At 42.7% G+C, this 14046-nt stretch overlaps 1 long non-coding RNA gene across 1 annotated transcript in view; it reads left to right on the top strand.

Annotated features, from left to right (window-relative positions):
* The first annotated feature begins 2620 nt into the window (after positions 1–2620).
* LOC125640947 (uncharacterized) overlaps positions 2621–14046 on the top strand; it is a 41216-nt gene continuing 29790 nt past the window's right edge. Inside the window, exons 1-2 of the long non-coding RNA XR_012669601.1 lie at positions 2621–2689; positions 6279–6359. This is a non-coding gene — a long non-coding RNA (uncharacterized LOC125640947). The remainder of the gene's footprint in view (positions 2690–6278; positions 6360–14046) is intronic.

Raw genomic sequence — 14046 nt, 5'->3', positions numbered from 1 at the left:
TTTTACAGGTCTTACTACAGCACTGATAAATGCACTTGCTCAGAGGGGTTTGGAAAGTTCATCACATGCTACTAATACAGTTAACACAAAACACCATATTTAGTACCTTGTTATACCAATCTGACATGACAAATGGAATGTTTCTCTTCATGCAAACTCTTCTATAATGGCGTGCCACCTTCTATAATGGTGGCACGCTATTATTTCGGTTAAACCCTGCCCCCAAACACCCCACAACCCTGCTTGTAACTCATAGAATGAGTCTGACTTTGACCTATAAAAGCTAGGAAATTCAGCACTTAAGGGATATACTTTAAGCAACATACATAAAACTCTGCTTTGGGGAACTGGACCTTAATGGCTAAATGGAGTTCTCTATTGTAGCAGTGCTTTAATAGTATTTTGAAGTTCTTCAAAGTGCTTTACAAATCTTTACAATCTTCAGTCCTGTGAGGTGGGTGCTCTGTTTACTGTTCCCATTTTACAACTAGGAAAACTGAAACAGAATGAGTATTAAGTGTCTTGTCCCACTGCATAAAGGAAGTCACTGCTTGGATTAGAATCCAGGCATCCATAGCTCCAAGTCCTGTACTTAGAACATACCGTTTGCTACAGACATTAAAGGGTACCAGCAGTTTGATAGAGTAGGGGAAATCAGGGCAGCTACTGCAGTAAAGGGATTAATTGAATTATCCAGAGTATTATGGTTTGGAGCCATAGAATCATAGAATATCAGAGTTGGAAGGGACCTCTGGAGGTCATCTAGTCCAACCGTCTGCCCAGAGCAGGATGATTTAGTTGAGGAATCGCCAACTAAATCATCCCAGCCAGGACTTTGTCAAGCCTGACCTTAAAAGGTTCTAAGGAAGGGGATTCCACCACCTCCCTAGGTAACGCATTCCAGTGTTTCACCACCCTTCTAGTGAAAAAGTTTTTCCTAATATCCAACCTAAATCTCCCCTACTGCAACTTGAGACCATTACTCCTTGTCCTGTCATCTGCTATCACTGAGAATAGTCTAGATCCATCCTCTTTGGATCTACCTTTCAGGTAGTTAAAAGCAGCTATCAAATCCCCCCTCATTCTTCTCTTCTGCAGGCTAAACAACCCCAGTTCCCTCAGCCTCTCCTCATAAGTCATGTGTTCCAGACCCCTAATCATTTTTGTTGCCCTTCGCTGGACTCTCTCCAATTTATCCACATCCTTCTTGTAGTGTGGGGCCCAAAACTGGACACAGTACTCCAGATGAGGCCTCACCAATGTCAAATAGAGGGGAACGATCACGTCCCTTGATCTGCTGGCAATGCCCTACTTATACACCCCAAAATGCCAATGGCCTTTTTGGCAACAAGGGCACACTGTTGACTCATAGACAGCTTCTCGTCCACTGTCACCCCTAGGTCCTTCTCTGCAGAACTGTTGCCTAGCCATTCGGTCCCTAGTCTGTAGCGGTGCATTGGATTCTTCCGTCCTAAGTGCAGGACTCTGCACTTGTCCTTGTTGAACCTCATCAGATTTCTTTTGGCCCAATCCTCCAATTTGTCTAGGTCTCTCTGTATCCCATCCCTACCCTCCAACGTATCTACCACTCCTCCCAGTTTAGTGTCATCTGCAAACTTACTGAGGGTGCAATCCACACCATCCTCCAGATCATTAATGAAGATATTGAACAAAACCGGCCCCAGGACCGACCCTTGGGGCACTCCGCTAGATACCAGCTGCCAACTAGACATGGAGCCATTGATCACTACCCGTTGAGCCTGACAATCTAGCTAACTTTCTACCCACCTTGTCGTGCATCCATCCAGCCCATACTTTAACTTGCTGACAAGAATACTGTGGGAGACCATGTCAAAAGCTTTGGTAAAGTCAAGGAGTAACATGTCCACTGCTTTCCCTTCATCCACAGAACCAGTTATCTCATCATAGAAGGCAATTAGATTAGTTAGGCATGACTTTCCCTTGGTGAATCCATGCTGACTGTTCCTGATCACTTTCCTCTCATCTAAGTGCTTCAGAATTGATTCCTTGAGGACATGCTCCATGATTTTTCCGGGGACTGAGGTGAGGCTGACTGGCCTGTAGTTCCCAGGATAATCCACCCCTCTCTTACTTCCTGGTTTGTAAGTGGAAGTTTCCTTCCACTCGGTGTTGTGTGGTTGAGAAAAGCAGCAAGTTTACAGATTGCAGTGATGTGAGTAGAGTGTTCATTTGTCTGTTTGCTTGTTTTTAGTGGGCCCCTTACAAATGCTACCCAGACAGGTGTGCATCAGTATTCTGGATTTAATCAAAAAGCCTTGTAGACTTGGCAAACTGCATCTTTATTTTCTAATTTTCCTTTATATTTTTTCTGAGTAATAACTTGTATGAAGGCAAGTGGCTTCACCTCTACTTTGAACTAAAAAGTATCACTGGGAGCTCTCTTTTGTTAAAATGCTATTTTTGGTATTGTGGCTATTAAAACATTTGTTGTGTGCTGTTGTATTTGCCTTATCACCTGATCACGGGCCACATTTGTGTTGGTTGGTTGTGTGAAATTATCTACATACTTAGTTACACATTTGTGTGGTGTATTGAAAATTGTGGTAAAATTATAGCTATCCCTTTAAATTATAGGTCTGTAGACTTTGAGGGAAGTCATGTGATCTTGTCCTCAGTGTGCAGTCTGCAAAGAGCCAGCCACAGCAAGGTGGGTTGAGTTGTGTCTCTGCCTTAGGCAGCAGCTTGCTATTTGCTCTGCTTTTGTGTGTGTGTTATGCTGCAGTGTAACAGCTTTCTAGCGAGATCATTTTGTTTCTTCTAATTTCTCTATGTGAATGTAACAATTTGTATCCCCACATATAATCTTCTGTTCCTTTTCAAATGTTATCATAACCTAGGGTGACCAGATGTCCTGTTTTTAAAGGGACAGTCCCGTATTTAAGCCCCCCTGCAGATGTCCTGACTTTTTCTTTAAAAATATCCTGTATTTTCTGTCTCCCCGCATCAGTACTTGTGGGTCCTGCTGCTGGCCAGATCCATGCTTGCCAGCTGCCTGCTCACCAGTGGTGAGTGTGAGTGTGGGGGGTGTCCAGTAGCCAGCGGTGGGGGTGGGTGTTCAAGGCTGGTGGCGGGGCAAAGCTGCAGCACGCGGTGCTGGCCACTTCCCACGCTAGTCCATCAGCGCAGCCCCTGCTGCATGCTAGCTCTTGGCCAGCAGGGCCTCGTTCTGTTCCAGCCGGCACTGGCTGCACACTGCGAGCTGTGGTGGCTGGTGAGTGCAGGTAGGCCTCAGGTGGCAGCCAGTTACGTATCACCTCTGCTGCCCACCAATGAGCCCTTTACATACTCCCCCTCTTGCTGTCCTCTCCCTGTTTTGCCCCTTCACACACACCCTCAGCCCCACTGCTCCTCCATAATCCCCGCGGCGGGGTGCGTCCCACTCCCAGTGCTGTGCAGAGAACCAGCCCCTGGTTGGAGTGCTCAGCTCATGAACAGCCTGGCCGGCAGGCTTCTTCCCTCCCTCACTGCTTCTGGTTTGGCCGGTGCCCCGGGAAAGCCCAAGACCCTCCGGCTTGGGACGCTGGCCAGGAGGAACCAAACCCTGTGAGTGCCAAAGCCCCACACAGCACTGGCGTGGGGAAGCCTCTCCACCCCTCAGCTAAGCTCTGGAGTGGCAGGGGGGAAGCGATTTCCAGCTTGTTCACATCCCAATCCACCTCAGCCCCCGGGGCAGGAGCTTAGCACCCTCTACTCCCATCCCCACCACCCTGGATCCTGCCCCCAGCAAGCATGGGGCTGCTCCATCCCCTATGCACCCGCTCCTGCTGAGCCACCTCTCTGGCTAGGTTCACTGAAGCCCCTGCAGTCAGGTTCCCCGGGCCCTGGTGCACAATGCATCCTTAGGGCTTAACTCCTTCCTGCCCATGCTGTAGCCAGGGGACAGGAGGCGGCTGGGTTATGTTGGTGGCCAGCATCAGCCTGGAGGTGTTAGCAGCCTTTTGACACTGCGCAGGCAGGAAGGGACAAGCTGCTTCCAGCCACAGGGGAGCGGGGTAGGGGAGGGGAGAGAAGAGATGAGCTCTGCAAAGACATGGGCCAGGTCATCCTTCCCCCGCCCCATGTGAACCTTAAAGCCTTAAAGATAAGAAGGTAAATAAAAAGGATCCAACTTCGCAGTATTCCTTTTTAACGGGCTCAGACAACTTGATGTTAATTTGAATGTTTGGACAGCATAGTTGTGATTGATTGCCATTGAACTCACTTGAATATGAGTAATTTTACCAGGTGTCCCATATATAGCATAGGGAAATATGTTCACCCTATCATAACCTCATGCCTTCTGCACACAACTCCTATTGGACCCTCAGAGTTAATAATGCTGATGTGATTTTTAAGGTATACTGCGCTGACATCTAGAGTTACACTCTGATGCTAAACCCACTCTCTGTGGCATCACAGTCCTCTATGATAAAAGCAACATTTATGGTTTCACAAACCATAGTGGTGGCAGAGGAACAATCTGGTTATGAAGGGAAAACTCTTTTCCTACCTTAGGCCTTGATCCTGTTCTGTGATCCACGAGTGTGGATCCCTGTGCCTATGAGAAGCCCAGCTGGGACATTTGTAATGAGCACTGATATTAGAGGAGATACTTAAATAAATGTAGTGGGGTTTATAGCCCTATTTCCTGGCATGCATAAGCAAGTTAGGGTTATGTGTGCACAGAGGTATATGTATCTGCATATCCCTTGCTTGCACACATGCATTGAGCATATTATATGTACAAGTCAAGCATGTGAAAAAATGTCTGTGCACTGTTCAAAATGTTGAGTTGTGTGCAAGTGATACCTCATTCTTAACTCATGTTGTTGCGGGAAGGTATGGGAACATGGAAAACCCCTGAAACAGACTCAACACCCTGAGTTAATGGAGCCAAACCCACCAGCTACAGTGACCACTTTTGACAAATTCATGTGATAGGGTGCAGTTAGCAGTTACGAACTGAGCCCTTTGGAAGCTAGCACTGGGTGTAGTTAGAGTAGGAGGGACTTAACCAGTTTGTTTGGAAGGGTACAAAGGAGCACTTGCACCTGTAGGGAACCTGATGAGCTAATTAACTGACCAGCTGGGTAGCTCTGAGAAGAAAGCAAGCAGTATAAAAGGCTGAGCAAGGGAGCAAGAAGGCAGCTCTATATCATGTTGTGATGTACCTGGAACATAAACAGCAATAAAGACACATGGTGGTGGTTTCCTGCTGAACTGTGCATGCTGAGTTCAGAAAGAAGGCTTAGCAGCCAGGTTTTACAGGAGCTATAGGGGGAGCCTGTTTCCAAAGAGTCTCAAACAGAATTTTGGTTTAAAAAAAAAAAAGAACTTTCTCATAACTGGATAATGGCTTGAAGAACTCTATTTATTGCTTTGGAAGTTTGGTACTTCTCCATTTTGTGGTTCTCCTGAAATGCTGTATGATTTGTATTTGGTTGGTATCTAATGGGTTAGGAAACCGTATATACTTAGGCCCTGATCCTGCAATTGGTTCTTCACATATGGTCCCTTTTGCTTTTTCAGAGCCTTATTGAGTCTATAGGTTTACACACAAGTACAGAGATTTGCAGATCGATTTGCAGAAGTGGTGGCCTACTGGCCTCATCCAAAGCCCTTTAAATTTAATGGGAGTCTTTTTATTGGTCAGGTTCAATGATTGCAAGCCCCTGAGTGCAGGGACCTCGTTTGTTCTATGCTCTGTACAATGAGTAGCTTTTAGTTGTAGAGTTTTCCACTGTGAAGAAGTCGTAAGAATTTATTAAAAGTCCCTTATTTTACTTCTCAGCACAAAAGCATCAATACCCCTGACACTCACCTCAGGCCAATATAGGAAAAAATATGTTGTACTAAAAGTGGTCCAAAAAGGCAACTAAAAAATAGCTTGGTGTGGAACCAGAGTGACACACGGAGACACAGCCTCTTCTCACTCTGAAGCACATAAATTCCTTTGAAAGGACCTGACTCTTCCATCTTTGCTCAGGCAAAATTCCATCTGTAATCAATGGAAATTTTACCTGCATAAAAAAATGTAAGATTGGGTCCAAAGTCATGTACTACCACCTTAGCTAGTTTGAAAAGTGGAAGGTAATAAATAACTGTGCTTGTTGTAATCCACTAGGAGCTTTAATAGGAAATTATATACAAACTCATGTTTGCCCTTAGAGCCAGGGAGACATTTTCATCACAGAGGTGCAGATTGTTTGCCTTGGGATTCTGAGAATGGCTGACTTTTCCTTTCGTCTTTCCTACAGGCTTCTATGGAATGGAAGGCTAAGGAGATCACTGGCTGGACCACAAACTTTGCCAGGATGCTGCCATGTAATGGAATCGCTGTAAGTTATGTCAAGGGTATATATCCCCATAATTTCTATGCACCAAATATGGTAAGAATCCCATAGTTTTCCACAGTGACCTTTGTCCTTCTCCTGGCTTCCCAGGAGAAATGTTTTGTTTACTGTTTTATGTACAGTAGTATTTTATTTTGGTGCCTTTTGGTTATTGCGAAAAAGGCTTTTACAAAAATAGGTCTGCAATGTGCTCTGAAAGTGGTCAGCTTTGTTTTCTCTAGTAAGTTGCTTCATTGTCAAGAGCCCTTGATCAAGAATCTCTTATCTCCAGCTTTTGAGAGCTTCACAGTGGATGCTGGTCACAGTCTTCCCAGAAGAACAAGGCTGGTGGGTCACAATGGAAGGGCAGTCTCAGATGTAACCAGACCCCAATCACTGAGGACCTTAAAGATCAACATCAAGGCTTAAATAAGCACCAGAAGCAAATAGGGAGCCAGTGGGGCACTGAGATGATGTGTCCTTGGTGGTATTCTTTGCAATGGAAAAGGGCTGCAGCATTCTGTATCAGTTGTATTTACTGTGTTGCTTATATCTTCAGCTCCATGAACAGCAAAATACAGTAGTTCAGCCTGGTGGTGAGGAGCACACACATAAATCACTGCAGTGAAATCTGAGATGAAAAGCATAGTGTCCTGACAAGCTGAAGGTGGCAGAAGGCAATTCCTGCCGTTGTTGCTACTTGGGTATTCGGGAACTAGTGATGGGCCCCTAAAACCCCGAGACTTTTACATTGTCAATTAGAGTATAGATGCCTTTAATGAAGGGAGAATTGAATATCTTGGCTAGCTTCTTGAAGCATTTCCACCTACCTCATCTCAGTCATACTAGGGTTCAGTTCAAGCCAGTTGTTCTTCATCCAGGTGCTAATCTCTTGTAGACATTTTAGTAACGGCAATGGTTGCATTTTCTGAGAAAGAAATAGAAATGTATATTTCTGTTATCATTACTATTACTGTGGTGGTTCCTACAGTGTGGTAGAGTCTTCACATACATGTACATGCATAAAGATGCAGGCCCTGCCTTGAACAGCTTTCCACCTGAGAAAGTGCGTTGTTGCTAATGCAGCCCATGTCAGCTCAAAGTTTCTCGAAGATCTCAAATATTGAAGAGCAGAAAGTACAGTATTGATCCCTGTAAAATTTTCAGGTTATAAGGACTCTTAAGGCCTCATCCAAAGCCTGCTGAAGTCAACGGGAGTGTCTCCATTGACTTCGGTGGATTTTTGATCAGGTCCTTGAATGTGAAAAGCAGCTACCCATCAAAACTGTGTCTCTTGTTTGAGAGGCATGATTTAAGCCATAATTGTGCTACATCATTCTCGCCTAGATAGGTTTTGTAAGCAGGTCAGCAGCACTTCTGATCATCTATCTCAAAGGCTGCAGAGAGCTGTGCGTATGAAAGCCAAAAGGTTTCCATAGCCACAAATAAATGCCACTGATGTGTTTAAAGCTCACGTTGCCTGGACAAGCATGTGAAATGAAAGTCTGAAAAGAAAGGATTACCACCTGCAGCGAGAATATTTATTTTACAGCCTACAAAAATATTGAGAGTTCTGTTTTATGCAGGAGGTTGTTGAATCTCATAAAAGTACAGTACTTGCTACAAACCAGAAATTGGGGTTATTAATGGCCTTTACTCCACTCTTGGTGATTTGAAAGTCTTTTCAAACACTTTGCGAAAGGTAAGAGCATGTAATGCTACATGGTTTTATTGTTAATGCAAATGAAAACTCTTTTCACCCAAAGTATAGTTTAACAGCACAGAATTGATAGGATTGTGGGGTTTTTCATTAGGATCTGTTAAAGGAAACTGCTTGACCTTACTATTTTCTTCTCCCCTCCCCGCCATACCTCACCCCAACTTCTCAATACTCTCGTTTAAGAAATCACAAAGACAGACACGCATTTAATATGTCCCCAAACACACATTTAGTATGCAACCCATCGTAGTCAGGGACTGCCATAACTGCTGTGTGCTGCTACTGATGCAGTGGCATAGGTTACAATCCTGGCCTGCACTGATCTCAGGTGAGAGTAAGTAGGGCTGATTCATAAGCAATTCAAATAATACATACTGTGAATTAGAAGGGTTATAGTGTGTTCACAAGATGGTCTTGTGGTTAAGGCACTGGACTGGAATTCAAATGACCTGGGTTCGATTGCTGGCTCTTCTAAACCTCTCTTATACGGCATTGGGTAAGTCACTTAATTTCTCTGGATGGAATTTTCAAAAGGAGCCAAAGGAAGTTCAGTCATGTTTGGGTATTTATCTTCTTTAGGCTAATTTGAAGAGTCCAGTTTCCCTGCCTCAGCTTCCCATCTGTAAAATGGGGACAGTAATGCTTACCTCATCAGGCAATCCAGGTGATGGGGGACCATGTAACTATCTAGACAGACAAATATCTGTTTTTTATTGTTGCCATTTAACATATATTCCAAGAAGTCATGTAAGAAAAAGTAATACTTCCTAAAATATCAAGCAAAAAGAAGCAAGTCATACAAATCCTATGAGCATAGTTTATATACAAATGTGGGAGGTGCATGTGTTTATACTCAAACCCCAAGTAAAATGTGGGGGGGGGGGAAGGATGGGATATGGGTACGCTTTACTGAGGCCCGGCCACAAGCCCATCACTATAAGAAAAATATTCTGGACATTTGAGTTTCAGTAAATGTTTTTTATATAATCTCAGTGAGCGTGTTTGTACCAATGCATCTACATGGCCTCCAGATCTTGTGAGATTTACCTGAGCTGATCAGAAGCAGTGTTAGAACAGAAGTAACCGTCTGAACAGTGAGCTGGTCCTCCAGGGGTGAGAGCTGAGACTAGATTCCAAGACAGGGATCAATGAATTGGTCCTCCAGGGTGCTCAGAAAGGCTGAGATCAGATCTCGGGGACAGGGAACAGTACTTCCAGGGTCCCTGTGGGTCATATGTCACTGGTCATTATTATTATTTGTGCCATACTGCCATGTCTATCTATAAATACAAATCAGGCAGACAGAAATATCAGGAGCTTAAAGACAGGGAAAGAACAGCTGCTAAAGGACACTAGTTAAGCCTTCCTTTTTTCCAGATAGATCAGGCCTCTCAACAGTCTGGTTCAAGCAATGCACAAAGTGGGAAACTGGATGAACAGCAAGGTGAAGGTGGAGACTGTGGAAATAGATGAAGAAAAGCAACCAGATGAATCATGTGATTCCAATCTAATGACTTCCACAGATAGTTGAGTAATGTCACCACCAGGCACAGAGGAAGGTTTGCAAGAAGCAGGAATAGTGCTGCACTACTTACTGATTCATGTTTTTTAAGCATCAGGATTGTGGACTAAACACAGAACAATTTTTTGGCAAACAAAATCTGGAATATCTGGTGTACTGGCTTCTGAAGACTTACAACAAAAAACTACAACTAATTTTCAGTGAAGTGTGCACATCTGTAGGATTTTTTTGCATGTTGCTAGTGAGTGTGGCACAAACCGAAAGCAGTGGCAGCTAATTGACACTCATCAAAAACTGCAAATGACCTACTATGGCACAGAAACACTTAAGTCATCTTGCTGTTTTGTCTGTGTGTGAACCTGTAAGAAAATATTACTTTAGGGAGGTCACTTATGACTTTGCAATGAAAAAGGCCAGAAATGTGAAGTTATAAGTGATAAGGCCTGTCCATGCCATTTCAGAAATAAAATATATTTTTCTTTCATTAATTAATGTGTCTGTGTGGGATGGGAGGTTGTATGTGCTATGAGTTTGCCCTGGGCCCAGCAAAATGTTTGCCTAGGCCCTGGCATTTATTGAAACGGAAAAGAAACTGATGCATTTGAAGGCCCGCAAGGTATGAGAGCAATTTTTTCTTTTTTTTAAATTCAGAAATAGATTGCTGTGGTCCAGCTCCTGAGTGTGCTCACATGAGGAAAGAGTTGGTCTCCATGATTTCTGGATCATTCACATTCTTTTATTTTGGTTGCATAACCAAGCAGCTCATACAATGTTGTATCATGCTTTGTCCAAAACAACAAATACAATGAATAAATAAAAAACAGAGAGAATAGCAATTTGAGAATTTGCGACTGGGCTTTTTCAAAGGCATTTTTTATTTAAAAAAACATGCCTGGAGTCTATTTTGTTTCAAGATCCAGTTCTTGAGCGTTATCCAGATTTTCCATTCCAGCAAAATATGTAAATGATAGAGCACAATTGGATGACCTCTTTTGCTGATGACGTTGTCCTGCTTAGTTTGATACATAGCTTAATGGAAGAAAAGACCCAGCTTTTGACAGCTATAGCAAAACATTGTTGGTTTGTTCCTCAACAAGGTGAAAACACAATATATCAGTGTCCCAAAGTAACTATTAAAGTGGATGAAGAAACACTAGATATAGGTCATTTTACCTGTCGAGGGACTGAGATGTGTAATGATGGTGACCCCATGCTAGATGCTAAGCAATGAATATCAAAAGCAGCAAACAATTTTCATAAAATTGAAAGGATTTGGAAAAGTAGCAGAATTGGCACGGACACAAAAATATGAATTTTTAACACTGGCCTCATATACGTCCTTCATTATGTGAGAGAGTCATGGCAATCTGCTAAAAAGAGAAGTGATTCTTGCAACCTCAAATTCTAAGTAGAGCAAACCCATCTAAAGCATCAGATTTGGTCAGAAGATGATGGTGGACATATTTAAGACAGGCTTTAAGGTTGCCACCAACACGACTTACATGGCAGGTGATAATATGGACACCACCTGGAAAGAGAGAAAAAGGGTGACCTAGAGAAACATTATACAAAACAATAGAGGGGAGGGGAAAACAAATTCATCAATGTGACACCCAGGAGCCTGAACAGACTAGCACAAAATTGAAATAAATGGCAGAAACTGACGTCCTATGCACCTGAGGGTATGATATCTTACTGGTTAACATAAAATTAACCAAGAGATGGATGCAGTACGTCCAAAATAGGCATATTAATAATAATTGTTTTCTATGGGGCAGATCCTTGTTCCATTTCCAACACTTCTGTGGTAGCATTAAAAAGGTTTTCGTTGTGTAACTGACCAGCTGTGGCATGGGTGGATGCCTGAGTCTGTTTCAAACTATAATTCTTCCATTTAGGGCCAAACCCAGCACAATGGCTCATAAAAGATATTTCCTCAAAAAAGTTTTTAAACATGCATTTATAAGCATTAGAAAGAACTGATTTGGACTCGCCTCTTTTTCTGGAGGAAGTCTTTAGAAGACTTGGTACATGACATAACAGCTGGAGGTTGCAACCATGAGTGCAAAACTAATAGCCAATGATATGAATAGGTGCTCTAAGTGTACAAATGTTTCAGGATCAGACCCTGCTAGAGCTTTACAGTACATCTGCAAACTTAAGTTATTTTCATTTGCATTGTATAAAACTAATCTTGAAATCTAAAAGCTACAGGTGAATTCCTGGTCCCACTGAAGTCAGGAATTTTGGGAGTTTTGTCATTGACTTCAGTGGGACCTGGAATTCACCCTACATATTCAACACTGTGAATCATTTACTTTCATGTGTATATTTATTATATTGCAATCATTAAAACTGATCTTTATAAAGGTGACCTGTCATGACCAGCCTATATTGTGATCTATATATGTAGTACAAAGCTCTAGCATTGAGGTATGGCTTGAAGCTCATTTTCAGCCAGAAGATCTGAAGTCAAAATGGGTCAACTGGTGTAATAGAGATATAATAAGACACCACGAACCATACCTAAAAATTTTGGTTATAAACAGAGCAGGTTTTTCTTCTGCTTATGTGACAAATCATTTGTTATCCAGGTATAATGACAATTAAATGGTCTATGGAAAAATCATATTAACAGACTTATTATTAGAATGACTGCAGGGAATTATGGTCAGTCATATTAGTGAAAGGTGTGTAAGAGAAAATAAAGTTTGGAGACTGGATAATAAATCATTTTGACCAGGTATGAAAGTAATAAACATACAGAAACTAAAAGGCTAGCTCTTTGACTAATGGGGCTATCAATTTCGCATTCCTAGAGGGTTTAATTCTTTCTTCTGCTGAAGATGTAGCATTGCAAATGCCATAGAGTTCTATGAAAACACCTTTTACATTGAGGAATTAATCCACCTTTTTATTCTTTTGAGTATTCACCTTGACTTTAAAGAGGATATCAAAGTTGAGCCCTCTCAGACTCTTGTGTCCAAGATTCCCTCCCCTGATAATAAGGATTTCCCTCCCTTAAGAAGTCTGCTTAATGAACAGTTTTTTCACTTGATGCCTGCTGAGCTGCCTCAGGCAATGTGGAAGACGTGTGTTGACAACAGAGGGTGCTACTACCCCTGAAATGGATCTTTCCTGGCTCCCGGTGGAGCAGATTACTGTCATACCAGGGAAAAAGGTCCACAGTAATTATCTTCAATGCACAGCAGTTTATTGAGAAGGAATTAACAAGTAGTAAAGGGTTATATCAAGCACATAACTCTTATGTTAGACATTAAGAGCTATACAGTCCTCATAACGAGTCTCTCTCATACAAACAGGCCCTGCGCTAGCCTCACGCAGTTTCTGCTTGGCAAACAGAGAAGGCGGTTACCAATTTTATAGATGGCTTCTTCCCTCCAGGTCTGTTCTTCTCAGCCCTCTGGTCTGTCTTGGATTCCCTCGGGGTAAGGCCTTGGTTGACTTGAGACCTCTCTGGTTCACAGTCCTACTTGAGCCCACGGAGCAGAGTTTTGGCTACTCTGCCAAGCAGTGTTGCTTCTTCAAGCATCAATTAAGGAATCCTAACCACAGTAATTTACTTGCTTGATTCTTATACTCTTTTCCCTCAAAGGAGTCACGTGTCTTAAAAACATGCCTAGTGGGCGTGTGGTTATTAATTTTATCTGATTAGTATTTTAGAAGGGGCTGAGGGTGGTGGTACTGAATGAAGCTTACCCCACGTTTATTCACTCATCAATTATTCACTCTGGCTCTCTGCGTGGTGTCCTTGCTGTAAGGTCACTATAACCAGGTCAACCTGTGCTCCATACTGGAACTTTATACATGGGATATTTACTTTTGCATGGGCCCATATTTGCTGACCAATAGGTTCAATATTGTTCATACACAAAGACTTTGCCAGTCCTTTATCTAATCTGCTCCTAGGATCCTCTGTAGTCATTCGGCCATGTTTAAGTCATATCAAGCTTTGCTCACACCATTCATTCAGTATGGCCACACCAATTTGGCACCATCCCAACAAGGTGCTCTTCCATTGATTTGCAGCCATGGAAGTTCTGTGCTTCACTGGTTTTGCCCGCCTCATGGTCTTCACAGGGCCTTACCTTCCACCTGTCTGCCTGTCTCATGGGTCCCACACTGGCAAATACCAGCATCTAGATTATCATTAGGCAAACATAATATCAAATAAAACCAAAAGGATGTAACTATTTATGACACTTCATGGGCTGGCTTCGACAACATTAGAATGTCATCTTCTCTGGTCCCTGTTCTTGAGAAAGATGGCAATTCTGTGCTTCAGTTTTCCCAACTATAAACTAGTTAATGATCCTTTACCCTCCTTTATAAAATGCTTTGAGATCTGCTGAACAAAATTGCCATATGAGTGTAATATGCCATAGTTTATTACTCAGCATTTAAAATGTACCTGTTGCCCTACTACTCTG

The sequence above is a fragment of the Caretta caretta genome, chromosome 8, assembly GCF_965140235.1.
Source record: "Caretta caretta isolate rCarCar2 chromosome 8, rCarCar1.hap1, whole genome shotgun sequence".
Classification (NCBI taxonomy): Eukaryota; Metazoa; Chordata; order Testudines; family Cheloniidae; genus Caretta; species Caretta caretta.
This window is presented reverse-complemented; position numbering and strand designations above follow the sequence as displayed.